Source organism: Perca fluviatilis, chromosome 10 (genome assembly GCF_010015445.1).
Source record: "Perca fluviatilis chromosome 10, GENO_Pfluv_1.0, whole genome shotgun sequence".
NCBI classification, from domain to species: Eukaryota; Metazoa; Chordata; class Actinopteri; order Perciformes; family Percidae; genus Perca; species Perca fluviatilis.
The window spans coordinates 6,575,757-6,600,480 of record NC_053121.1 but is presented as its reverse complement, the minus strand read 5'-3'; the positions used below and the strand labels follow the sequence as shown (position 1 = coordinate 6,600,480).

The 24,724-nt window shown below is 45.2% G+C and overlaps 12 non-coding genes across 12 annotated transcripts; all 12 read right to left on the bottom strand.

The window, feature by feature from the left end:
• Positions 1-188: 188 nt before the first annotated feature.
• Positions 189-261, bottom strand: trnaf-gaa. Its single transcript has one exon. It is a non-coding gene; the product is annotated as a tRNA-Phe (tRNA).
• Positions 262-1,410: 1,149 nt separating this feature from the next.
• trnaf-gaa lies at positions 1,411-1,483 on the bottom strand. The gene has a single exon. It is a non-coding gene; the product is annotated as a tRNA-Phe (tRNA).
• A 1,488-nt stretch (positions 1,484-2,971) lies between these two features.
• trnaf-gaa lies at positions 2,972-3,044 on the bottom strand. Its single transcript has one exon. It is a non-coding gene; the product is annotated as a tRNA-Phe (tRNA).
• A 2,746-nt stretch (positions 3,045-5,790) lies between these two features.
• On the bottom strand, positions 5,791-5,863 carry trnaf-gaa. Its single transcript has one exon. It is a non-coding gene; the product is annotated as a tRNA-Phe (tRNA).
• Positions 5,864-6,488: 625 nt separating this feature from the next.
• On the bottom strand, positions 6,489-6,561 carry trnaf-gaa. The gene has a single exon. It is a non-coding gene; the product is annotated as a tRNA-Phe (tRNA).
• A 450-nt stretch (positions 6,562-7,011) lies between these two features.
• trnaf-gaa lies at positions 7,012-7,084 on the bottom strand. The gene has a single exon. It is a non-coding gene; the product is annotated as a tRNA-Phe (tRNA).
• A 2,750-nt stretch (positions 7,085-9,834) lies between these two features.
• trnaf-gaa lies at positions 9,835-9,907 on the bottom strand. Its single transcript has one exon. It is a non-coding gene; the product is annotated as a tRNA-Phe (tRNA).
• A 3,669-nt stretch (positions 9,908-13,576) lies between these two features.
• Positions 13,577-13,650, bottom strand: trnaf-gaa. The gene has a single exon. It is a non-coding gene; the product is annotated as a tRNA-Phe (tRNA).
• Positions 13,651-16,107: 2,457 nt separating this feature from the next.
• Positions 16,108-16,180, bottom strand: trnaf-gaa. The gene has a single exon. It is a non-coding gene; the product is annotated as a tRNA-Phe (tRNA).
• A 1,739-nt stretch (positions 16,181-17,919) lies between these two features.
• Positions 17,920-17,992, bottom strand: trnaf-gaa. The gene has a single exon. It is a non-coding gene; the product is annotated as a tRNA-Phe (tRNA).
• Positions 17,993-20,449: 2,457 nt separating this feature from the next.
• Positions 20,450-20,522, bottom strand: trnaf-gaa. The gene has a single exon. It is a non-coding gene; the product is annotated as a tRNA-Phe (tRNA).
• A 1,533-nt stretch (positions 20,523-22,055) lies between these two features.
• Positions 22,056-22,128, bottom strand: trnaf-gaa. Its single transcript has one exon. It is a non-coding gene; the product is annotated as a tRNA-Phe (tRNA).
• Positions 22,129-24,724: the final 2,596 nt, after the last annotated feature.

The window sequence follows — 24,724 nt, the reverse complement described above, 5'->3', positions numbered from 1 at the left end:
TTTAGTAAACAAATGGGTTCCAACGGAACTTCACAGGGAATTTGGTGACAAACCCGACCAGCATTTCTAACCATGTGTCCCCAAAACACTAGTTCAACGCTGCCGAAACCCGGGATCTTCATAGGGAATTTGGTGACAAACCCGAACAGCATTTCTAACCATGTGTCCCCAAAACACTAGTTCAATGCTGCCGAAACCCGGGATCGAACCAGGGACCTTTAGATCTTCAGTCTAACGCTCTCCCAACTGAGCTATTTTGGCTCAAAACAATGAAAAGTGGTGCCCGTCAGGCAGAAATGAAAATATCTCGAAATATGACAGACTAATGCTCTCCCAACTGAGCTATTTCGGCTCAAAAGAATAAAAAGTGGTACCCGTCAGGCAGAAATCAAAACGTCTTGAAAAAATGACAGACATTTCAGAAGTCAGCAACTTTCAACATAGCATTAGGGACATGTTTGCGGGAAAACACAAAACATTACCTGTTGCTGCAGAGAGCGACAGAAACGGCCTAGCAGAACTGCTCGAAGGTCCTTCCACACCGGGACGAACCACTGCCGCAAAGTTCCATCATGAACTCCCTGTGGACATTGTCTCCGTCCAGTTATCCATTAAGTAAAAAAATAACCAACGGTGAAACAAATGGGTTCCAACGGAACTTCACAGGGAATTTGGTGACAACCCCGACCAGCATTTCTAACCATGTGTCCCCAAAACACCATTTCAATGCTGCCGAAACCCGGGGCCTTTAGATCTTCAGTCTAATGCTCTCCCAACTGAGCTATTTCGGCTCAAAAGAATAAAAAGTGGTACCTGTCAGGTAGAAATCAAAACATCTTGAAAAAATGACGTTTGAGAAGTCAGCAACTTTCAACATAGCATTAGGGACATGTTTGCGGGAAAAGAAAAAACTTCAACTGTTGCTGCAGAGAGAGACAGAAACGGCCCAGCAGAGCTGCTCGAAGGTCCTTCCACACCGGGATGAACCACTGCCACAAAGTTCCATCAAGAACTCCCTGTGGACAGTGTCTCCATCCAGTCATCCATTTAGTAAACAAATGGGTTCCAACGGAACTTCACAGGGAATTTGGTGACAAACCCGACCAGCATTTCTAACCATGTGTCCCCAAAACACTAGTTCAATGCTGCCGAAACCCGGGATCTTCATAGGGAATTTGGTGACAAACCCGACTAGCATTTCTAACCATGTGTCCCCAAAACACTAGTTCAATAATGCCGAAACCCGGGATCTTCATAGGGAATTTGGTGACAAACCCGAACAGCATTTCTAACCATGTGTCCCCAAAACACTAGTTCAATGCTGCCGAAACCCGGGATCTTCATAGGGAATTTGGTGACAAACCCAACCAGCATTTCTAACCATGTGTCCCCAAAACACTAGTTCAATGCTGCCGAAACCCGGGATCAAACCAGGGACCTTTAGATCTTCAGTCTAACGCTCTCCCAACTGAGCTATTTCGGCTCAAAAGAATGAAGAGTGGTGCCCGCCAGGCAGAAAAGAAAATATCTCGAAATATGACAGACTAATGCTCTCCCAACTGAGCTATTTCGGCTCAAAAGAATAAAAAGTGGTACCCATCAGGCAGAAATCAAAACATCTTGAAAAAATGACAGACATTTCAGAAGTCAGAAACTTTCAACATAGCATTAGGGACATGTTTGCGGGAAAAGAAAAAACTTCAACTGTTGCTGCAGAGAGAGACAGAAACGGCCCAGCAGAGCTGCTCGAAGGTCCTTCCACACCGGGATGAACCACTGCCACAAAGTTCCATCTTGAACTCGCTGTGGACAGTGTCTCCGTCCAGTCATCCATTTAGTAAACAAATGGGTTCCAACGGAACTTCATAAGGAATTTGTTGACAAACCCGACCAGCATTTCTAACCATGTGTCCCCAAAACACTAGTTCAACGCTGCCGAAACCTGGGATCGGACCAGGGACCTTTAGATCTTCAGTCTAACGCTCTCCGAACTGAGCTATTTCGGCTCAAAAGAATGAAAAGTGGTGCCCGTCAGGTAGAAAAGAAAATATCTCGAAATATGACAGACGTTTGAGAAGTCAGCAATTTTCAACATACCATCAGGGGCATGTTTGCGGGAAAACACAAAACGTGACCTGTTATTGCACAGAGAGACAGAAACGGCCTAGCAGAGCTGCTTCAAGGTCCTTCCACACTGGGACGAACCACTGCCGCAAAGTTCCATCTCGAACTCGCTGTGGACAGTGTCTCCGTCCAGTCATCCATTTAGTAAACAAATGGGTTCCAACGGAACTTCATAGGGAATTTGGTGGCAAACCCGACCAGCATTTCTAACCATGTGTCCCCAAAACACTAGTTCAATGCTGCCGAAACCCGGGATCTTCATAGGGAATTTGGTGACAAACCCGAACAGCATTTCTAACCATGTGTCCCCAAAACACTAGTTCAACGCTGCCGAAAACCGGGATCGGACAAGGGACCTTTAGATCTTCAGTCTAACGCTCTCCCAACTGAGCTATTTCGGCTCAAAAGAATGAAAAGTGGTGCCCGTCAGGTAGAAAAGAAAATATCTCGAAATATGACAGACGTTTGAGAAGTCAGCAACTTTCAACATACCATCAGGGGCATGTTTGCGGGAAAACACAAAACGTGACCTGTTATTGCACAGAGAGACAGAAACGGCCTAGCAGAGCTGCTTCAAGGTCCTTCCACACTGGGACGAACCACTGCCGCAAAGTTCCATCTTGAACTCGCTGTGGACAGTGTCTCCGTCCAGTCATCCATTTAGTAAACAAATGGGTTCCAACGGAACTTCATAGGGAATTTGGTGACAAACCCGACCAGCATTTCTAACCATGTGTCCCCAAAACACTAGTTCAATGCTGCCGAAACCCGGGATCTTCATAGGGAATTTGGTGACAAACCCGAACAGCATTTCTAACCATGTGTCCCCAAAACACTAGTTCAATGCTGCCGAAACCCGGGATCGAACCAGGGACCTTTAGATCTTCAGTCTAACGCTCTCCCAACTGAGCTATTTCGGCTCAAAAGAATGAAAAGTGGTGCCCGTCAGGCAGAAAAGAAAATATCTCGAAATATGACAGACTAATGCTCTCCCAACTGAGCTATTTCGGCTCAAAAGAATAAAAAGTGGTACCCGTCAGGCAGAAATCAAAACGTCTTGAAAAAATGACAGACATTTCAGAAGTCAGCAACTTTCAACATAGCATTAGGGACATGTTTGCGGGAAAAGAAAAAACTTCAACTGTTGCTGCAGAGAGAGACAGAAACGGCCCAGCAGAGCTACTCGAAGGTCCTTCCACACCGGGATGAACCACTGCCACAAAGTTCCATCAAGAACTCCCTGTGGACAGTGTCTCCGTCCAGTCATCCATTTAGTAAACAAATGGGTTCCAACGAAACTTCACAGGGAATTTGGTGACAAACCCGACCAGCATTTCTAACCATGTGTCCCCAAAACACTAGTTCAATGCTGCCGAAACCTGCGATCTTCATAGGGAATTTGGTGACAAACCCGACCAGCATTTCTAACCATGTGTCCCCAAAACACTAGTTCAATGCTGCCGAAACCCGGGATCTTCATAGGGAATTTGAAAAATATATATATAAGTGCCACTCAATACACTTGAAAATAATGGATGATCAGTACAATATCATAGCCCATTAATTTGTTACGCTTAATCAAAGAGGACATAGTCCATTCAAAGAGTGGATCATCACACTAATTAGACTCTATTAGATTATATTGTAACAGTCCACAATAGGAAGTTTTCTGAAGATAAACTAATCATAACTAGTAAAAAAAGGAGGTAAAAAAGGAACATATATATCAATATCAAATTAGCCCAACATAATGTTGAGATTAAATTCATCATTTAGACCTTTTGGCGATAGCGTCTGCAAAGTAAATATCCAAAATGCCTCGCGTCTTTTTAGTAGCAAGTCATGATTTCCCCCTCTTTTTGGAAGACTAACTTGTTCAATACCACAAAAGCGCAGTGATGAGATGTCATGTTTATGATCATTGAAGTGTACCGCCAACCGGGTAATCCCGGTCGTTTCTACGAATCGAACTCTTATGTTCGCTGATGCGTTGTTTTAACTGCCTTGTGGTTTTACCTACATACACCAGACCACACGGACACATCAAAATGTACACTATATGAGTTGAGGCACAAGTGATGACACTCTTAATTGGAAAAAATCTTGTTGTGAGGATGGCGAAAGTTCTGTGTCTTATAGGTGTTGTTGCATTGTGCACACCCTCCACAACGATAGTTGCCAGTAGGTAATGGGCTTAATACTTCGGGAAGCTCTTCTTGGCTTGTATCTCGCAAAATCAGCGTGAACTAGAAGATCTCTAAGATTCTTCTCACGTTTATATACAAAGAGCGGCAAATCGTTCATAACATGTGAAAGTTCAGGATCCGATTTTAAAATATGCCAATGTTTTAAAAACAGGACGTATGGTATGTGAGAGAGGGAGTAAGTGGTGATACAAGTGACAGAAAAACGCTTTTTCTTTGTTTTTTCTTTAGCAAGTGTGACCGAGGTTTATTCAGGGCTGTTTTGTAAGCTTTATCAACCCATTCCAATGGATAGTGTGAACCATGTGTCCCCAAAACACTGGTTCAATGCGCCGCCAAAAACCAGGATCGAACCAGGGACCTTCCGATCTTCAGTCTAACGCTCTCCCAACTGAGCTATTTCGGCTCAAAAGAATAAAAAGTGGTACCCGTCCAGGCAGAAATCAAAACGTCTTGAAAAAATGACAGACATTTCAGAAGTCAGCAACTTTCAACATAGCATTAGGGACATGTTTGCGGGAAAAGAAAAAACTTCAACTGTTGCTGCAGAGAGAGACAGAAACGGCCCAACAGAGCTACTCGAAGGGTCCTTTCCACAACCGGGATGAACCACTGCCACAAAGTTCCATCAAGAACTCCCTGTGGACAGTGTCTCCTCCTAGTCATCCATTTAGTAAACAAATGGGTTCCAACGAAACTTCACAGGGAATTTGGTGACAAACCCGACCAGCATTTCTAACCATGTGTCCCCAAAACACTAGTTCAATGCTGCGAAACCCGGGATCTTCATAGGGAATTTGGTGACAAACCCGACCAGCATTTCTAACCATGTGTCCCCAAATCACTAGTTTAATGCTGCGAAACCCGGGATCTTCATAGGGAATTTGGTGACAAACCCGACCAGCATTTCTAACCATGTGTCCCCAAAACATTAGTTCAATGCTGCCGAAACCCAGGATTGAAACAGGGACCTTTAGATCTTCAGTCTAACGCTCTCCCAACTGAGCTATTGCGCTCAAAAGAATGAAAAGTGGTGCCCGTCAGGCAGAAAAGAAAATATCCGAAATATGACAGACTAATGCTCTCCCAACTGAGCTATTTCGGTCAAAAGAATAAAAAGTGGTAACCATCAGGCAGAAATCAAAACATCTCGAAATATGACAGACGTTTGAGAAGTCAGCAACTTTCAACATACCATCAGGGGCATGTTTGCGGGAAAACACAAAACGTGACCTGTTATTGCACAGAGAGACAGAAACGGCCTAGCAGAGCTGCTTCAAGGTCCTTCCACACTGGGACGAACCACTGCCGCAAAGTTCCATCTTGAACTCGCTGTGGACAGTGTCTCCGTCCAGTCATCCATTTAGTAAACAAATGGGTTCCAACGGAACTTCATAGGGAATTTGGTGACAAACCCGACCAGCATTTCTAACCATGTGTCCCCAAAACACTAGTTCAATGCTGCCGAAACCCGGGATCGAACCAGGGACCTTTAGATGTTCAGTCTAACGCTCTCCCAACTGAGCTATTTCGGCTCAAAAGAGTGAAAAGTGGTGCCCGTCAGGCAGAAAAGAAAATATCTCGAAATATGACAGACTAATGCTCTCCCAACTGAGCTATTTCGGCTCAAAAGAATAAAAAGTGGTACCCGTCAGGCAGAAATCAAAACGTCTTGAAAAAATGACAGACATTTCAGAAGTCAGCAACTTTCAACATAGCATTAGGGACATGTTTGCGGGAAAAGAAAAAACTTCAACTGTTGCTGCAGAGAGAGACAGAAACGGCCCAACAGAGCTACTCGAAGGTCCTTCCACACCGGGATGAACCACTGCCACAAAGTTCCATCAAGAACTCCCTGTGGACAGTGTCTCCCTCCAGTCATCCATTTAGTAAACAAATGGGTTCCAACGAAACTTCACAGGGAATTTGGTGACAAACCCGACCAGCATTTCTAACCATGTGTCCCCAAAACACTAGTTCAATGCTGCCGAAACCCGGATCTTCATAGGGAATTTGGTGACAAACCCGACCAGCATTTCTAACCATGTGTCCCCAAATCACTAGTTTAATGCTGCCGAAACCCGGGATCTTCATAGGGAATTTGGTGACAAACCCGACCAGCATTTCTAACCATGTGTCCCCAAAACACTAGTTCAACGCTGCCGAAACCCGGGATTGAACCAGGAACCTTTAGATCTTCAGTCTAACGCTCTCCCAACTGAGCTATTTCGGCTCAAAAGAATGAAAAGTGGTGCCCGTCAGGCAGAAAAGAAAATATCTCGAAATATGACAGACTAATGCTCTCCCAACTGAGCTATTTCGGGCTCAAAAGAATAAAAAGTGGTAACCATCAGGCAGAAATCAAAACATCTCGAAATATGACAGACGTTTGAGAAGTCAGCAACTTTCAACATACCATCAGGGGCATGTTTGCGGGAAAACACAAAACGTGACCTGTTATTGCACAGAGAGACAGAAACGGCCTAGCAGAGCTGCTTCAAGGTCCTTCCACACTGGGACGAACCACTGCCGCAAAGTTCCATCTTGAACTCCCTGTGGACAGTGTCTCCGTCCAGTCATCCATTTAGTAAACAAATGGGTTCCAACGGAACTTCATAGGGAATTTGGTGACAAACCCGACCAGCATTTCTAACCATGTGTCCCCAAAACACTAGTTCAATGCTGCCGAAACCCGGGATCGAACCAGGGACCTTTAGATCTTCAGTCTAACGCTCTCCCAACTGAGCTATTTCGGCTCAAAAGAGTGAAAAGTGGTGCCCGTCAGGCAGAAAAGAAAATATCTCGAAATATGACAGACTAATGCTCTCCCAACTGAGCTATTTCGGCTCAAAAGAATAAAAAGTGGTACCCGTCAGGCAGAAATCAAAACGTCTTGAAAAAATGACAGACATTTCAGAAGTCAGCAACTTTCAACATAGCATTAGGGACATGTTTGCGGGAAAAGAAAAAACTTCAACTGTTGCTGCAGAGAGAGACAGAAACGGCCCAGCAGAGCTACTCGAAGGTCCTTCCACACCGGGATGAACCACTGCCACAAAGTTCCATCAAGAACTCCCTGTGGACAGTGCTCTCCCAGTCATCCATTTAGTAAACAAATGGGTTCCAACGAAACTTCACAGGGAATTTGGTGACAAACCCGACCAGCATTTCTAACCATGTGTCCCCAAAACACTAGTTCAATGCTGCCGAAACCTGCGATCTTCATAGGGAATTTGGTGACAAACCCGACCAGCATTTCTAACCATGTGTCCCCAAAACACTAGTTCAATGCTGCCGAAACCCGGGATCTTCATAGGGAATTTGAAAAATATATATATAAGTGCCACTCAATACACTTGAAAATAATGGATGATCAGTACAATATCATAGCCCATTAATTTGTTACGCTTAATCAAAGAGGACATAGTCCATTCAAAGAGTGGATCATCACACTAATTAGACTCTATTAGATTATATTGTAACAGTCCACAATAGGAAGTTTTCTGAAGATAAACTAATCATAACTAGTAAAAAAAGGAGGTAAAAAAGGAACATATATATCAATATCAAATTAGCCCAACATAATGTTGAGATTAAATTCATCATTTAGACCTTTTGGCGATAGCGTCTGCAAAGTAAATATCCAAAATGCCTCGCGTCTTTTTAGTAGCAAGTCATGATTTCCCCCTCTTTTTGGAAGACTAACTTGTTCAATACCACAAAAGCGCAGTGATGAGATGTCATGTTTATGATCATTGAAGTGTACCGCAACCGGGTAATCCCGGTCGTTTCTACGAATCGAACTCTTATGTTCGCTGATGCGTTGTTTTAACTGCCTTGTGGTTTTACCTACATACACCAGACCACACGGACACATCAAAATGTACACTATATGAGTTGAGGCACAAGTGATGACACTCTTAATTGGAAAAATCTTGTTGTGAGGATGGCGAAAGTTCTGTGTCTTATAGGTGTTGTTGCATTGTGCACACCCTCCACAACGATAGTTGCCAGTAGGTAATGGGCTTAATACTCTTTGCGAAGCTCTTCTTGGCTTGTATCTCGCAAAATCAGCGTGAACTAGAAGATCTCTAAGATTCTTCTCACGTTTATATACAAAGAGCGGCAAATCGTTCATAACATGTGAAAGTTCAGGATCCGATTTTAAAATATGCCAATGTTTTTTAAAAACAGGACGTATGGTATGTGAGAGAGGGGAGTAAGTGGTGATACAAGTGACAGAAAAACGCTTTTCTTTTTTCTTGTTTTTCTTTAGCAAGTGTGACCGAGGTTTATTCAGGGCTGTTTTGTAAGCTTTATCAACCCATTCCAATGGATAGTGTGAACCATGTGTCCCCAAAACACTGGTTCAATGCTGCCGAAAACCAGGATCGAACCAGGGACCTTCCGATCTTCAGTCTAACGCTCTCCCAACTGAGCTATTTCGGCTCAAAAGAATAAAAAGTGGTACCCGTCAGGCAGAAATCAAAACGTCTTGAAAAAATGACAGACATTTCAGAAGTCAGCAACTTTCAACATAGCATTAGGGACATGTTTGCGGGAAAAGAAAAAACTTCAACTGTTGCTGCAGAGAGAGACAGAAACGGCCCAACAGAGCTACTCGAAGGTCCTTCCACACCGGGATGAACCACTGCCACAAAGTTCCATCAAGAACTCCCTGTGGACAGTGTCTCCCTCCAGTCATCCATTTAGTAAACAAATGGGTTCCAACGAAACTTCACAGGGAATTTGGTGACAAACCCGACCAGCATTTCTAACCATGTGTCCCCAAAACACTAGTTCAATGCTGCCGAAACCCGGGATCTTCATAGGGAATTTGGTGACAAACCCGACCAGCATTTCTAACCATGTGTCCCCAAATCACTAGTTTAATGCTGCCGAAACCCGGGATCTTCATAGGGAATTTGGTGACAAACCCGACCAGCATTTCTAACCATGTGTCCCCAAAACATTAGTTCAATGCTGCCGAAACCCAGGATTGAAACAGGGACCTTTAGATCTTCAGTCTAACGCTCTCCCAACTGAGCTATTTCGGCTCAAAAGAATGAAAAGTGGTGCCCGTCAGGCAGAAAAGAAAATATCTCGAAATATGACAGACTAATGCTCTCCCAACTGAGCTATTTCGGCTCAAAAGAATAAAAAGTGGTAACCATCAGGCAGAAATCAAAACATCTCGAAATATGACAGACGTTTGAGAAGTCAGCAACTTTCAACATACCATCAGGGGCATGTTTGCGGGAAAACACAAAACGTGACCTGTTATTGCACAGAGAGACAGAAACGGCCTAGCAGAGCTGCTTCAAGGTCCTTCCACACTGGGACGAACCACTGCCGCAAAGTTCCATCTTGAACTCGCTGTGGACAGTGTCTCCGTCCAGTCATCCATTTAGTAAACAAATGGGTTCCAACGGAACTTCATAGGGAATTTGGTGACAAACCCGACCAGCATTTCTAACCATGTGTCCCCAAAACACTAGTTCAATGCTGCCGAAACCCGGGATCGAACCAGGGACCTTTAGATGTTCAGTCTAACGCTCTCCCAACTGAGCTATTTCGGCTCAAAAGAGTGAAAAGTGGTGCCCGTCAGGCAGAAAAGAAAATATCTCGAAATATGACAGACTAATGCTCTCCCAACTGAGCTATTTCGGCTCAAAAGAATAAAAAGTGGTACCCGTCAGGCAGAAATCAAAACGTCTTGAAAAAATGACAGACATTTCAGAAGTCAGCAACTTTCAACATAGCATTAGGGACATGTTTGCGGGAAAAGAAAAAACTTCAACTGTTGCTGCAGAGAGAGACAGAAACGGCCCAGCAGAGCTACTCGAAGGTCCTTCCACACCGGGATGAACCACTGCCACAAAGTTCCATCAAGAACTCCCTGTGGACAGTGTCTCCCTCCAGTCATCCATTTAGTAAACAAATGGGTTCCAACGAAACTTCACAGGGAATTTGGTGACAAACCCGACCAGCATTTCTAACCATGTGTCCCCAAAACACTAGTTCAATGCTGCCGAAACCCGGGATCTTCATAGGGAATTTGGTGACAAACCCGACCAGCATTTCTAACCATGTGTCCCCAAATCACTAGTTTAATGCTGCCGAAACCCGGGATCTTCATAGGGAATTTGGTGACAAACCCGACCAGCATTTCTAACCATGTGTCCCCAAAACATTAGTTCAATGCTGCCGAAACCCAGGATTGCAACAACAGGACCTTTAGATCTTCAGTCTAACGCCTCCCAACTGAGCTATTTCGGCTCAAAAGAATAAAAAGTGGTGCCCGTCAGGCAGAAAAGAAAATATCTCGAAATATGACAGACTAATGCTCTCCCAACTGAGCTATTTCGGCTCAAAAGAATAAAAAGTGGTAACCATCAGGCAGAAATCAAAACATCTCGAAATATGACAGACGTTTGAGAAGTCAGCAACTTTCAACATACCATCAGGGGCATGTTTGCGGGAAAACACAAAACGTGACCTGTTATTGCACAGAGAGACAGAAACGGCCTAGCAGAGCTGCTTCAAGGTCCTTCCACACTGGGACGAACCACTGCCGCAAAGTTCCATCTTGAACTCGCTGGACAGTGTTCTCCGTCCAGTCATCCATTTAGTAAACAAATGGGTTCCAACGGAACTTCATAGGGAATTTGGTGACAAACCCGACCAGCATTTCTAACCATGTGTCCCCAAAACACTAGTTCAATGCTGCCGAAAACCCGGATCGAACCAGGGACCTTTAGATGTTCAGTCTAACGCTTTTCCCCAACTGAGCTATTTCGGCTCAAAAAGAGTGAAATGTGGTGCCCGTCAGGCAGAAAAGAAAATATCTCGAAATATGACAGACTAATGCTCTCCCAACTGAGCTATTTCGGCTCAAAAGAATAAAAGTGGTACCCGTCAGGCAGAAATCAAAACGTCTTGAAAAATGACAGACATTTCAGAAGTCAGCAACTTTCAACATAGCATTAGGGACATGTTTGCGGGAAAAAGAAAAAACTTCAACTGTTGCTGCAGAGAGAGACAGAAACGGCCCAACAGAGCTACTCGAAGGTCCTTCCACACCGGGATGAACCACTGCCACAAAGTTCCATCAAGAACTCCCTGTGGACAGTGTCTCCCCCCAGTCATCCATTTAGTAAACAAATGGGTTCCAACGAAACTTCACAGGGAATTTGGTGACAAACCCGACCAGCATTTCTAACCATGTGTCCCCAAAACACTAGTTCAATGCGGCGAAACCCGGGATCTTCATAGGGAATTTGGTGACAAACCCGACCAGCATTTCTAACCATGTGTCCCCAAATCACTAGTTTAATGCTGCCGAAACCCGGGATCTTCATAGGGAATTTGGTGACAAACCCGGACCAGCATTTCTAACCATGTGTCCCCAAAACATTAGTTCAATGCTGCCGAAACCCGGATTGAAACAGGGACCTTTAGATCTTCAGTCTAACGCTCTCCCAACTGAGCTATTTCGGCTCAAAAGAATGAAAAGTGGTGCCCGGCCAGGCAGAAAAGAAAATATCTCGAAATATGACAGACTAGCTCTCCCAACTGAGCTATTTCCCAAAAGAATAAAAAGTGTAACCATACAGAAATCAAACATCAAATATGACCGTTTGAGAAGTCAGCAACTTTCAACATACCATCAGGGGCATGTTTGCGGGAAAACACAAAACGTACCTGTTATTGCACAGAGAGACAGAAACGGCCTCAGCAGAGCTGCTTCGAGGTCCTTCCACACTGGGACGAACCACTGCCGCAAAGTTCCATCTTGAACTCGCTGTGGACAGTGTCTCCGTCCAGTCATCCATTTAGTAAACAAATGGGTTCCAACGGAACTTCATAGGAATTTGGTGACAAACCCGACCAGCATTTCTAACCATGTGTCCCCAAAACACTAGTTCAATGCTGCCAAAACCCGGATCGAACCAGGGACCTTTAGATGTTCAGTCTAACGCTCTCCCAACTGAGCTATTTCGGCTCCAAAAGAGTGAAAAGTGGTGCCCGGCCAGGCAGAAAAGAAAATATCTCGAAATATGACAGACTAATGCTCTCCCAACTGAGCTATTTCGGCTCAAAAGAATAAAAAGTGGTACCCGCCAGGGCAGAAATCAAAACGTCTTGGAAAAAATGACAGACATTTCAGAAGTCAGCAACTTTCAACATAGCATTAGGGACATGTTTGCGGGAAAGAAAAAAACTTCAACTGTTGCTGCAGAGAGAGACAGAAACGGCCCAACAGAGCTACTCGAAGGTCCTTCCACACCGGGATGAACCACTGCCACCAAAGTTCCATCAAGAACTCCCTGTGGACAGTGTCTCCTCCCAGTCATCCATTTAGTAAACAAATGGGTTCCAACGAAACTTCACAGGGAATTGGAGACAAAAACCCGACCAGCATTTCTAACCATGTGTCCCCAAAACACTAGTTCAATGCTGCCGAAACCCGGGATCTTCATAGGGAATTTGGTGACAAACCCGACCAGCATTTCTAACCATGTGTCCCCAAATCACTAGTTTAATGCTGCCGAAACCCGGGATCTTCATAGGGAATTTGGTGACAAACCCGACCAGCATTTCTAACCATGTGTCCCCAAAACATTAGTTCAATGCTGCCGAAACCCAGGATTGAAACAGGGACCTTTAGATCTTCAGTCTAACGCCACTTCCAACTGAGCTATTTCGGCTCAAAAGAATGAGGCAGTCGGTGCCCAGGCCAGAAAAGAAAATATCTCGAAATATGACAGACTAATGCTCTCCCAACTGAGCTATTTCGGCTCAAAAGAATAAAAAGTGGTAACCATCAGGCAGAAATAAAACATCTCGAAATATGACAGACGTTTGAGAAGTCAGCAACTTTCAACATACCATCAGGGGCATGTTTGCGGGAAAACACAAAAACGTGACCTGTTATTGCACAGAGAGACAGAAACGGCCTAGCAGAGCTGCTTCAAGGTCCTTCCACACTGGACGAACCACTGCCGCAAAGTTCCATCTTGAACTCGCTGTGGACAGTGTCTCCGTCCAGTCATCCATTTAGTAAACAAATGGGTTCCAAACCGGAACTTCATAGGAATTTGGTGACAAACCCGACCGAGCATTTCTAACCATGTGTCCCCAAAACACTAGTTCAATGCTGCCAAAACCCGGATCTTCATAGGGAATTTGGTGACAAACCCGAACAGCATTTCTAACCATGTGTCCCCAAAACACTAGTTCAATGCTGCCGGAAACCCGGGATCGAACCAGGGACCTTTAGATCTTCAGTCTAACGCTCTCCCAACTGAGCTATTTCGGCTCAAAAGAATGAAAAGTGGTGCCCGTCAGATAGAAAAGAAAATATCTCAAAATATGACAGACTAATGCTCTCCCAACTGAGCTATTTCGGCTCAAAAGAATAAAAAGTGGTACCCGCCAGGCAGAAATCAAAACGTCTTGAAAAAATGACAGACATTTCAGAAGTCAGCAACTTTCAACATAGCATTAGGGACATGTTTGCGGGAAAAGAAAAAATTCACAACTGTTGTTGCAGCAGAGAGACAGAAACGGCCCAGCAGAGCTACTCCAAGGTCCTTCCACACCGGGATGAACCACTGCCACAAAGTTCCATCAAGAACTCCCTGTGGACAGTGTCTCCGTCCAGTCATCCATTTAGTAAACAAATGGGTTCCAACGAAACTTCACAGGGAATTTGGTGACAAACCCGACCAGCATTTCTAACCATGTGTCCCCAAAACACTAGTTCAATGCTGCCGAAACCTGGGATCTTCATAGGGAATTTGGTGACAAACCCGACCAGCATTTCTAACCATGTGTCCCCAAAACACTAGTTCAATGCTGCCGAAACCCGATCTTCATAGGGAATTTGGTGACAAACCCGAACAGCATTTCTAACCATGTGTCCCCAAAACACTAGTTCAACGCTGTCGAAACCCGGATTGAACCAGGGACCTTTAGATTTTCAGTCTAACGCTTTCTCCAACTTGAGCTATTTTGGCTCAAAACAATGAAAAGTGGTGCCCGGCCAGGTAGAAAAGAAAATATCTCGAAATTATGACAGACGCTTTGAGAAGTCAGCAACTCTCAACATACCATCAGGGGCATGTTTGCGGGAAAACACAAAACGTGACCTGTTATTGCACAGAGAGACAGAAACGGCCCTAGCAGAGCTGTTCGGAAGGTCCTTCCACACCGGGACGAACCACTCCCCGCCAAAGTTCCATCATGAACTCCCTGTGGACAGTGTCTCCGTCCAGTCATCCATTTAGTAAACAAATGGGTTCCAAAGGAACTTCATAGGAATTTGGTGACAAACCCGACCAGCATTTCTAACCATGTGTCCCCAAAACACTAGTTCAATGCTGCCGGAAACCCGGGATCTTCATAGGGAATTTGGTGACAAACCCGAAGCCATTTCTAACCATGTGTCCCCAAAACACTAGTTCAATGCTGCCGAAACCCGGATCTTCATAGGGAATTTGGTGACAAACCCGAACCAGCATTTCTAACCATGTGTCCCCAAAACACTATCCAGCTGCCAAACCCTGATCAAACCAGGGACCTTCAGATCTTCAGTCTAACGCTCTCCCAACTGAGCTATTTCGCGCTCAAAAGAATGAAAAGTGGTGCCCGGCCAGGCAGAAAAGAAAATATCTCGAAATATGACAGACGTTTTGAGAAGTCAGCAACTTTCAACATACCATCAGGGCATGTATGCGGGAAAACACAAAACGTACCTGTTATTGCACAGAGAGACAGAAACGCCCTAGCAGAGCTGTTCGAAGTCCTTCCACACCGGGAACGAACCACTGCCGCAAAAAGTTCCATCATGAACTCCCTGTGGACAGTGTCTCCGGTCCAGTCATCCATTTAGTAAACAAATGGGTTCCAACGGAACTTCATAGGGAATTTGGTGACAAACCCGACCAGCATTTCTAACCATGTGTCCCCAAAACACTAGTTCAATGCTGCCGAAACCCGGGATCTTCATAGGGAATTTGGTGACAAACCCGAACAGCATTTCTAACCATGTGTCCCCAAAACACTAGTTCAATGCTGCCGAAACCCGGATCGAACCAGGGACCTTTAGATCTTCAGTCTAACGCTTCTCCCAACTGAGCTATTTCGCTCAAAAGAGAAAAGTGTGTAATTCCGTCAGGCAGAAAAGAAAATATCTCGAAATATGACAGACTAATGCTCTCCCAACTGAGCTATTTCGGCTCAAAAGAATAAAAAGTGGTACCCGTCAGGCAGAAATCAAAACGTCTTGAAAAAATGACAGACATTTCAGAAGTCAGCAACTTTCAACATAGCATTAGGGACATGTTTGCGGGAAAAGAAAAAACTTCAACTGTTGCTGCAGAGAGAGACAGAAACGGCCCAACAGAGCTACTCGAAGGTCCTTCCACACCGGGATGAACCACTGCCACAAAGTTCCATCAAGAACTCCCTGTGGACAGTGTCTCCGTCCAGTCATCCATTTAGTAAACAAATGGGTTCCAACGAAACTTCACAGGGAATTTGGTGACAAACCCGACCAGCATTTCTAACCATGTGTCCCCAAAACACTAGTTCAATGCTGCCGAAACCCGGGATCTTCATAGGGAATTTGGTGACAAACCCGACCAGCATTTCTAACCATGTGTCCCCAAAACACTAGTTCAATGCTGCCGAAACCCGGGATCTTCATAGGGAATTTGGTGACAAACCCGACCAGCATTTCTAACCATGTGTCCCCAAAACACTAGTTCAATGCTGCCAAAACCCGGGATTGAACCAGGGACCTTTAGATCTTCAGTCTAACGCTCTCCCAACTGAGCTATTTCGGCTCAAAAGAATGAAAAGTGGTGCCCGTCAGGCAGAAAAGAAAATATCTCGAAATATGACAGACTAATGCTCTCCCAACTGAGCTATTTCGGCTCAAAAGAATAAAAAGTGGTAACCATCAGGCAGAAATCAAAACATCTTGAAAAAATGACAGACATTTCAGAAGTCAGCAACTTTCAACATAGCATTAGGGACATGTTTGCGGGAAAAGGAAAAACTTCAACTGTTGCTGCAGAGAGAGACAGAAACGGCCCAGCAGAGCTGCTCGAAGGTCCTTCCACACCGGGATGAACCACTGCCACAAAGTTCCATCAAGAACTCCCTGTGGACAGTGTCTCCGTCCAGTCATCCATTTAGTAAACAAATGGGTTCCAACGGAACTTCATAGGGAATTTGGTGACAAACCCGACCAGCATTTCTAACCATGTGTCCCCAAAACACTAGTTCAATGCTGCCGAAACCCGGGATCTTCATAGGGAATTTGGTGACAAACCCGACCAGCATTTCTAACCATGTGTCCCCAAAACACTAGTTTAATGCTGCCGAAACCCGGATCTTCATAGGGAATTTGGTGACAAACCCGACCAGCATTTCTAACCATGTGTCCCCAAAACATTAATTCAATGCTGCGAAACCCGGATTGAAACAGGGACCTTTAGATCTTCAGTCTAACGCTCTCCCAACTGAGCTATTTCGGTCAAAAGAATGAAAAGTGGTGCCCGGTCAGGCAGAAAAGAAAATATCTCGAAATATGACAGACTAATGCTTCCCAACTGAGCTATTTCGCCAAAGATTAACATCAGGCAGAAATAAAACATCTTGAAAAATGACAGACATTTCAGAAGTCAGCAACTTTCAACATAGCATTAGGGACATGTTTGCGGGAAAAGACAAAAACTTCAACTGTTGCTGCAAGAGAGAGACAGAAACGGCCCAGCAGAGCTGCTGAGAAGTCCTTCCACACCGGATGTAACCACTGCCACAAAGTTCCATCAAGAACTCCCTGTGGACAGTGTCTCGTCCAGTCATCCATTTAGTAAACAAATGGGTTCCAACGGAACTTCATAGGGAATTTGGTGACAAACCCGACCAGCATTTCTAACCATGTGTCCCCAAAACACTAGTTCAATGCTGCCGAAACCCGGATCTTCATAGGGAATTTGGTGACAAACCCGACCAGCATTTCTAACCATGTGTCCCCAAAACACTAGTTCAATGCTGTCAAAACCCGGATCGAAGAACCGGGACCTTCAGATCTTCAGTCTAACGCTCTCCCAACTGAGCTATTTCGGCTCAAAAGAATGAAAAGTGGTGCCCGCCAGGCAGAAAAGAAAATATCTCGAAATATGACAGACGTTTGAGAAGTCAGCAACTCTCAACATACCATCAGGGGCATGTTTGCGGGAAAACACAAAACGTACCTGTTATTGCACAGAGAGACAGAAACGGCCTAGCAGAGCTGCTTCAAGGTCCTTCCACACTGGGACGTAACCACTGCCGCAAAAAGTTCCATCATGAACTCGCTGTGGACAGTGTCTTCGTCCAGTCATCCATTTAGTAAACAAATGGGTTCCAACGGAACTTCATAGGGAATTTGGTGACAAACCCGACCAGCATTTCTAACCATGTGTCCCCAAAACACTAGTTCAACGCTGCCGAAACCCGGGATCTTCATAGGGAATTTGGTGACAAACCCGAACAGCATTTCTAACCATGTGTCCCCAAAACACTAGTTCAACGCTGCCAAAACCCGGGATTGAACCAGGGACCTTTAGATCTTCAGTCTAACGCTCTCCCAACTGAGCTATTTCGGCTCAAAAGAATGAAAAGTGGTGCCCGTCAGGTAGAAAAGAAAATATCTCGAAATATGACAGACGTTTGAGAAGTCAGCAACTCTCAACATACCATCAGGGGCATGTTTGCGGGAAAACACAAAACGTGACCTGTTATTGCACAGAGAGACAGAAACGGCCTAGCAGAGCTGTTCGAAGGTCCTTCCACACCGGGACGAACCACTGCCGCAAAGTTCCATCATGAACTCCCTGTGGACAGTGTCTCCGTCCCAGTCATCCATTTAGTAAACAAATGGGTTCCAACGGAACTTCATAGGGAATTTGGTGACAAACCCGACCAGCATTTCTAACCATGTGTCCCCACAAACACTAGTTCAATGCTGCCAAAACCCGGGATCTTCATAGGGAATTTGGTGACAAACCCGAACAGCATTTCTAACCATGTGTCCCCAAAACACTAGTTCAATGCTGCCGGAAACCCGGATCGAACCAGGGACCTTTAGATCTTCAGTCTAACGCTCTCCCAACTGAGCTATTTCGGGCCAAAACAATGAAAAGTGGTGCCCGTCAGGCAGAAAAGAAAATATCTCGAAATATGACAGACTAATGCTCTCCCAACTGAGCTATTTCGGCTCAAAAGAATAAAAAGTGGTACCCGTCAGGCAGAAATCAAAACGTCTTGAAAAAATGACAGACATTTCAGAAGTCAGCAACTTTCAACATAGCATTAGGGACATGTTTGCGGGAAAAGAAAAAACTTCAACTGTTGCTGCAGAGAGAGACAGAAACGGCCAACAGAGCTACTCGGAGGTCCTTCCACACCGGGATGAACCACTGCCACAAAGTTCCATCAAGAACTCCCTGTGGACAGTGTCTCCGTCCAGTCATCCATTTAGTAAACAAATGGGTTCCAACGGAAACTTCATAGGGAATTTGGTGACAAACCCGACCAGCATTTCTAACCATGTGTCCCCAAAACACTAGTTCAATGCTGTCAAAACCCGGATCTTCATAGGGAATTTGGTGACAAAACCCGACCAGCATTTCTAACCATGTGTCCCCAAAACACTAGTTCAATGCTGCCGAAACCCGGATCGAACCAGGGACCTTTAGATCTTCAGTCTAACGCGCCTCCCAACTGAGCTATTTCGCGCCCAAAAGAGTGAAAAGTGGTGCCCGTCAGGCAGAAAAGAAAATATCTCGAAATATGACAGACTAATGCTCTCCCAACTGAGCTATTTCGGCCAAAAGAATAAAAAGTGGTACCCGGCCAGGCAGAAATCAAAACGTCTTGAAAAATGACAGACATTTCAGAAGTCAGCAACTTCAACATAGCATTAGGGACATGTTTGCGGGAAAAGAAAAAACGTCAACTGTTACTGCAGAGAGAGACAGAAACGGCCCAACAGAGCTACTCGAAGGTCCTTCCACACCGGGACGAACCACTGCCGCAAAGTTCCATCATGAACTCCCTGTGGACAGTGTCTCCGTCCAGTCATCCATTTAGTAAACAAATGGGTTCCAACGAAACTTCACAGGGAATTTGGTGACAAACCCGACCAGCATTTCTAACCATGTGTCCCCAAAACACTAGTTCAATGCTGCCGAAACCTGGGATCTTCATAGGGAATTTGGTGACAAACCCGACCAGCATTTTAACCATGTGTCCCCAAAACACTAGTTCAATGCTGCCAAACCCGGATCTTCATAGGGAATTTGGTGACAAACCCGAACAGCATTTCTAACCATGTGTCCCCAAAACACTAGTTCAATGCTGCCGAAACCCGGGATCGAACCAGGGACCTTTAGATCTTCAGTCTAACGCTCTCCCCAACTGGAGTATTTCGGCTCAAAAGAATGAAAAGTGGTGCCCGTCAGGTAGAAAAGAAAATATCTCAAAATATGACAGACTAATGCTCTCCCAACTGAGCTATTTCGGCCAAAAGAATAAAAAGTGGTACCCTCGGTCAGGCAGAAATCAAAACGTCTTGAAAAAATGACAGACATTTCAGAAGTCAGCAACTTTCAACATAGCATTAGGGACATGTTTGCGGGAAAAGAAAAACTTCAACTGTTGCTGCAGAGAGAGACAGAAACGGCCCAGCAGAGCTACTCGGTGGTCCTTCCACACCGGGATGAACCACTGCCACAAAGTTCCATCAAGAACTCCCTGTGGACAGTGTCTCCGCCGTCAGTCATCCATTTAGTAAACAAATGGGTTCCAACGAAACTTCACAAGGAATTTGGTGACAAACCCGACCAGCATTTCTAACCATGTGTCCCCAAAACACTAGTTCAATGCTGCCGAAACCTGGGATCTTCATAGGGAATTTGGTGACAAACCCGAACAGCATTTCTAACCATGTGTCCCCAAAACACTAGTTCAATGCTGCCGAAACCCGGGATCTTCATAGGGAATTTGGTGACAAACCCGACCAGCATTTCTAACCATGTGTCCCCAAAACACTAGTTCAACGCTGCCAAAACCCGGGATTGAACCAGGGACCTTTAGATCTTCAGTCTAACGCTCTCCCAACTGAGCTATTTCGGCTCAAAAGAATGAAAAGTGGTGCCCGTCAGGTAGAAAAGAAAATATCTCGAAATATGACAGACGTTTGAGAAGTCAGCAACTCTCAACATACCATCAGGGCCATGTTTGCGGGAAAACACAAAACGTGACCTGTTATTGCACAGAGAGACAGAAACGGCCTAGCAGAGCTGTTCGAAGGTCCTTCCACACCGGGACGAACCACTGCCGCAAAGTTCCATCATGAACTCCCTGTGGACAGTGTCTCCGTCCAGTCATCCATTTAGTAAACAAATGGGTTCCAACGAAACTTCACAGGGAATTTGGTGACAAACCCGACCAGCATTTCTAACCATGTGTCCCCAAAACACTAGTTCAATGCTGCCAAACCCGGATCTTCATAGGGAATTTGGTGACAAACCCGCACCAGCATTTCTAACCATGTGTCCCCAAAACACTAGTTTAATGCTGCCAAACCCGGATCTTCATAGGGAATTGGTGACAAACCCGACCAGCATTTTAACCATGTGTCCCAAAACATTAGTATGTCAACGTTGAAACAGGGACCTTTAGATCTTCAGTCTAACGCTCTCCCAACTGAGCTATTTCGGCTCAAAAGAATGAAAAGTGGTGCCCGTCAGGCAGAAAAGAAAATATCTCGAAATATGACAGACTAATGCTCTCCCAACTGAGCTATTTCGGCTCAAAAGAATAAAAAGTGGTAACCATCAGGCAGAAATCAAAACGTCTTGAAAAAATGACAGACATTTCAGAAGTCAGCAACTTTCAACATAGCATTAGGGACAATGTTTGCGGGAAAAAAAAAACTTCAACTGTTGCTGCAGAGAGAGACAGAAACGGCCCAGCAGAGCTGCTCGAAGGTCCTTCCACACCGGGATGAACCACTGCCACAAAGTTCCATCAAGAACTCCCTGTGGACAGTGTCTCCGTCCAGTCATCCATTTAGAAATAATTTAAACAACTAATTCATAAAATGGTGACAATCACATTTAACCATCTGTCTTAAACTAGTTCAATGCTGCCGAAACCTGGGATCTTCATAGGGAATTTGGTAACAAACCCGACCAGCATTTCTAACCATGTGTCCCCAAAATACTAGTTCAATGCTGCCGAAACCCGGGATCGAACAAGGGACCTTCAGATCTTCAGTCTAACGCTCTCCCAACTGAGCTATTTCGCTCAAAGAATGAAAAGTGGTGCCCGCCAGGCAGAAAAGAAAATATCTCGAAATATGACAGACGTTTCAGAAGTCAGCAACTTTCAACATACCATCAGGGGCATGTTTGCGGAAAACACAAAACGTGACCTGTTATTGCACAGAGAGACAGAAACGGGTCTAGCAGAGCTGCTTCAAGGTCCTTCCACACTGGGACGAACCACTGCCGCAAAGTTCCATCTTGAACTCGCTGTGGACAGTGTCTTCGTCCAGTCATCCATTTAGTAAACAAATGGGTTCCAACGGAACTTCACAGGGAATTTGGTGACAAACCCGACCAGCATTTCTAACCATGTGTCCCCAAAACACTAGTTCAACGCTGCCGAAACCCGGGATTGAACCAGGGACCTTTAGATCTTCAGTCTAACGCTCTCCCAACTGAGCTATTTCGGCTCAAAAGAATAAAAAGTGGTGCCCGTCAGGTAGAAAAGAAAATATCTCGAAATATGACAGACGTTTGAGAAGTCAGCAACTCTCAACATACCATCAGGGCATGTTTGCGGAAAACACAAAACGTGACCTGTTATTGCACAGAGAGACAGAAACGGCCTAGCAGAGCTGTTCGGAAGGTCCTTCCACACCGGGAACGAACCACTGCCGCAAAAAGTTCCATCATGAACTCCCTGTGGACAGTGTCTCCGTCCAGTCATCCATTTAGTAAACAAATGGGTTCCAACGGAACTTCATAGGGAATTTGGTGACAAACCCGACCAGCATTTCTAACCATGTGTCCCCAAAACACTAGTTCAATGCTGCCGAAACCCGGGATCTTCATAGGGAATTTGGTGACAAACCCGAACAGCATTTCTAACCATGTGTCCCCAAAACACTAGTTCAATGCTGCCGAAACCCGTTTAAACCCGACCAGCATTTTAAATGTGTCCAAAACATAGTTCAATGCTGCCAAACCCGGATCGAACCAGGGACCTTTAGATCTTCAGTCTAACGCTCTCCCAACTGAGCTATTTCGGCTCAAAAGAATGAAAAGTGGTGCCCGCCAGGCAGAAAAGAAAATATCTCGAAATATGACAGACGTTTGAGAAGTCAGCAACTTTCAACATACCATCAGGGGCATGTTTGGGGGAAAACACAAAAACGCACCTGTTATTGCACAGAGAGACAGAAACGGCCTAGCAGAGCTGTTCGAGGTCCTTCCACACCGGACGAACCACTGCCGCCAAAGTTCCATCATGAACTCCCTGTGGACAGTGTCTCCGTCCAGTCATCCATTTAGTAAACAAATGGGTTCCAACGGAACTTCATAGGGAATATGGTGACAAACCCGACCAGCATTTCTAACCATGTGTCCCCAAAACACTAGTTCAATGCTGCCGAAACCCGGGATCTTCATAGGGAATTTGGTGACAAACCCGAACAGCATTTCTAACCATGTGTCCCCAAAACACTAGTTCAATGCTGCCGAAACCCCGGATCTTCATAGGGAATTTGGTGACAAACCCGACCAGCATTTCTAACCATGTGTCCCCAAACACAGTTCAATGCCAAACCCTGGATCGAACCAGGGACCTTTAATTTCAGCCTAACGCTCTCCCAACTGAGCTATTTCGGCTCAAAAGAATGAAAAGTGGTGCCCGCCAGGCAGAAAAGAAAATATCTCGAAATATGACAGACGTTTGAGAAGTCAGCAACTTTCAACATACCATCAGGGGCATGTTTGCGGGAAAACACAAAACGTGACCTGTTATTGCACAGAGAGACAGAAACGGCCTAGCAGAGCTGTTCGAAGGTCCTTCCACACCGGGACGAACCACTGCCGCAAAGTTCCATCATGAACTCCCTGTGGACAGTGTCTCCGTCCAGTCATCCATTTAGTAAACAAATGGGTTCCAACGGAACTTCATAGGGAATTTGGTGACAAACCCGACCAGCATTTCTAACCATGTGTCCCCAAAACACTAGTTCAATGCTGCCGAAACCCGGGATCTTCATAGGGAATTTGGTGACAAACCCGAACAGCATTTCTAACCATGTGTCCCCAAAACACTAGTTCAATGCTGCCGAAACCCGGGATCGAACCAGGGACCTTTAGATCTTCAGTCTAACGGTCTCCCAACTGAGCTATTTCAGCTCAAAAGAGTGAAAAGTGGTGCCCGTCAGGCAGAAAAGAAAATATCTCGAAATATGACAGACTAATGCTCTCCCAACTGAGCTATTTCGGCTCAAAAGAATGAAAAGTGGTGCCCGCCAGGCAGAAAAGAAAATATCTCGAAATATGACAGACGTTTGAGAAGTCAGCAACTTTCAACATACCATCAGGGGCATGTTTGCGGGAAAACACAAAACGTGACCTGTTATTGCACAGAGAGACAGAAACGGCCTAGCAGAGCTGCTTCGAAGTCCTTCCACACCGGGACGAACCACTGCCCCCAAAGTTCCATCATGAACTCCCTGTGGACAGTGTCTCCGTCCAGTCATCCATTTAGTAAACAAATGGGTTCCAACGGAACTTCACAGGGAATTTGGTGACAAACCCGACCAGCATTTCTAACCATGTGTCCCCAAAACACTAGTTCAATGCTGCCGAAACCTGGGATCTTCATAGGGAATTTGGTGACAAACCCGACCAGCATTTCTAACCATGTGTCCCCAAAACACTAGTTCAATGCTGCCGAAACCCGGGATCGAACCAGGGACCTTTAGATCTTCAGTCTAACGGTCTCCCAACTGAGCTATTTCGCTCAAAAGAGTGAAAAGTGGTGCCCGCCAGTAGAAAAAAAATATCTCAAATATGACAGACTAATGCTCTCCCAACTGAGCTATTTCGCTCAAAAGAATGAAAAGTGGTGCCCGCCAGGCAGAAAAGAAAATATCTCGAAATATGACAGACGTTTGAGAAGTCAGCAACTTTCAACATACCATCAGGGGCATGTTTGCGGGAAAACACAAAACGTGACCTGTTATTGCACAGAGAGACAGAAACGGCCTAGCAGAGCGCTTCGAAGGTCCTTCCACACTGGGACGAACCACT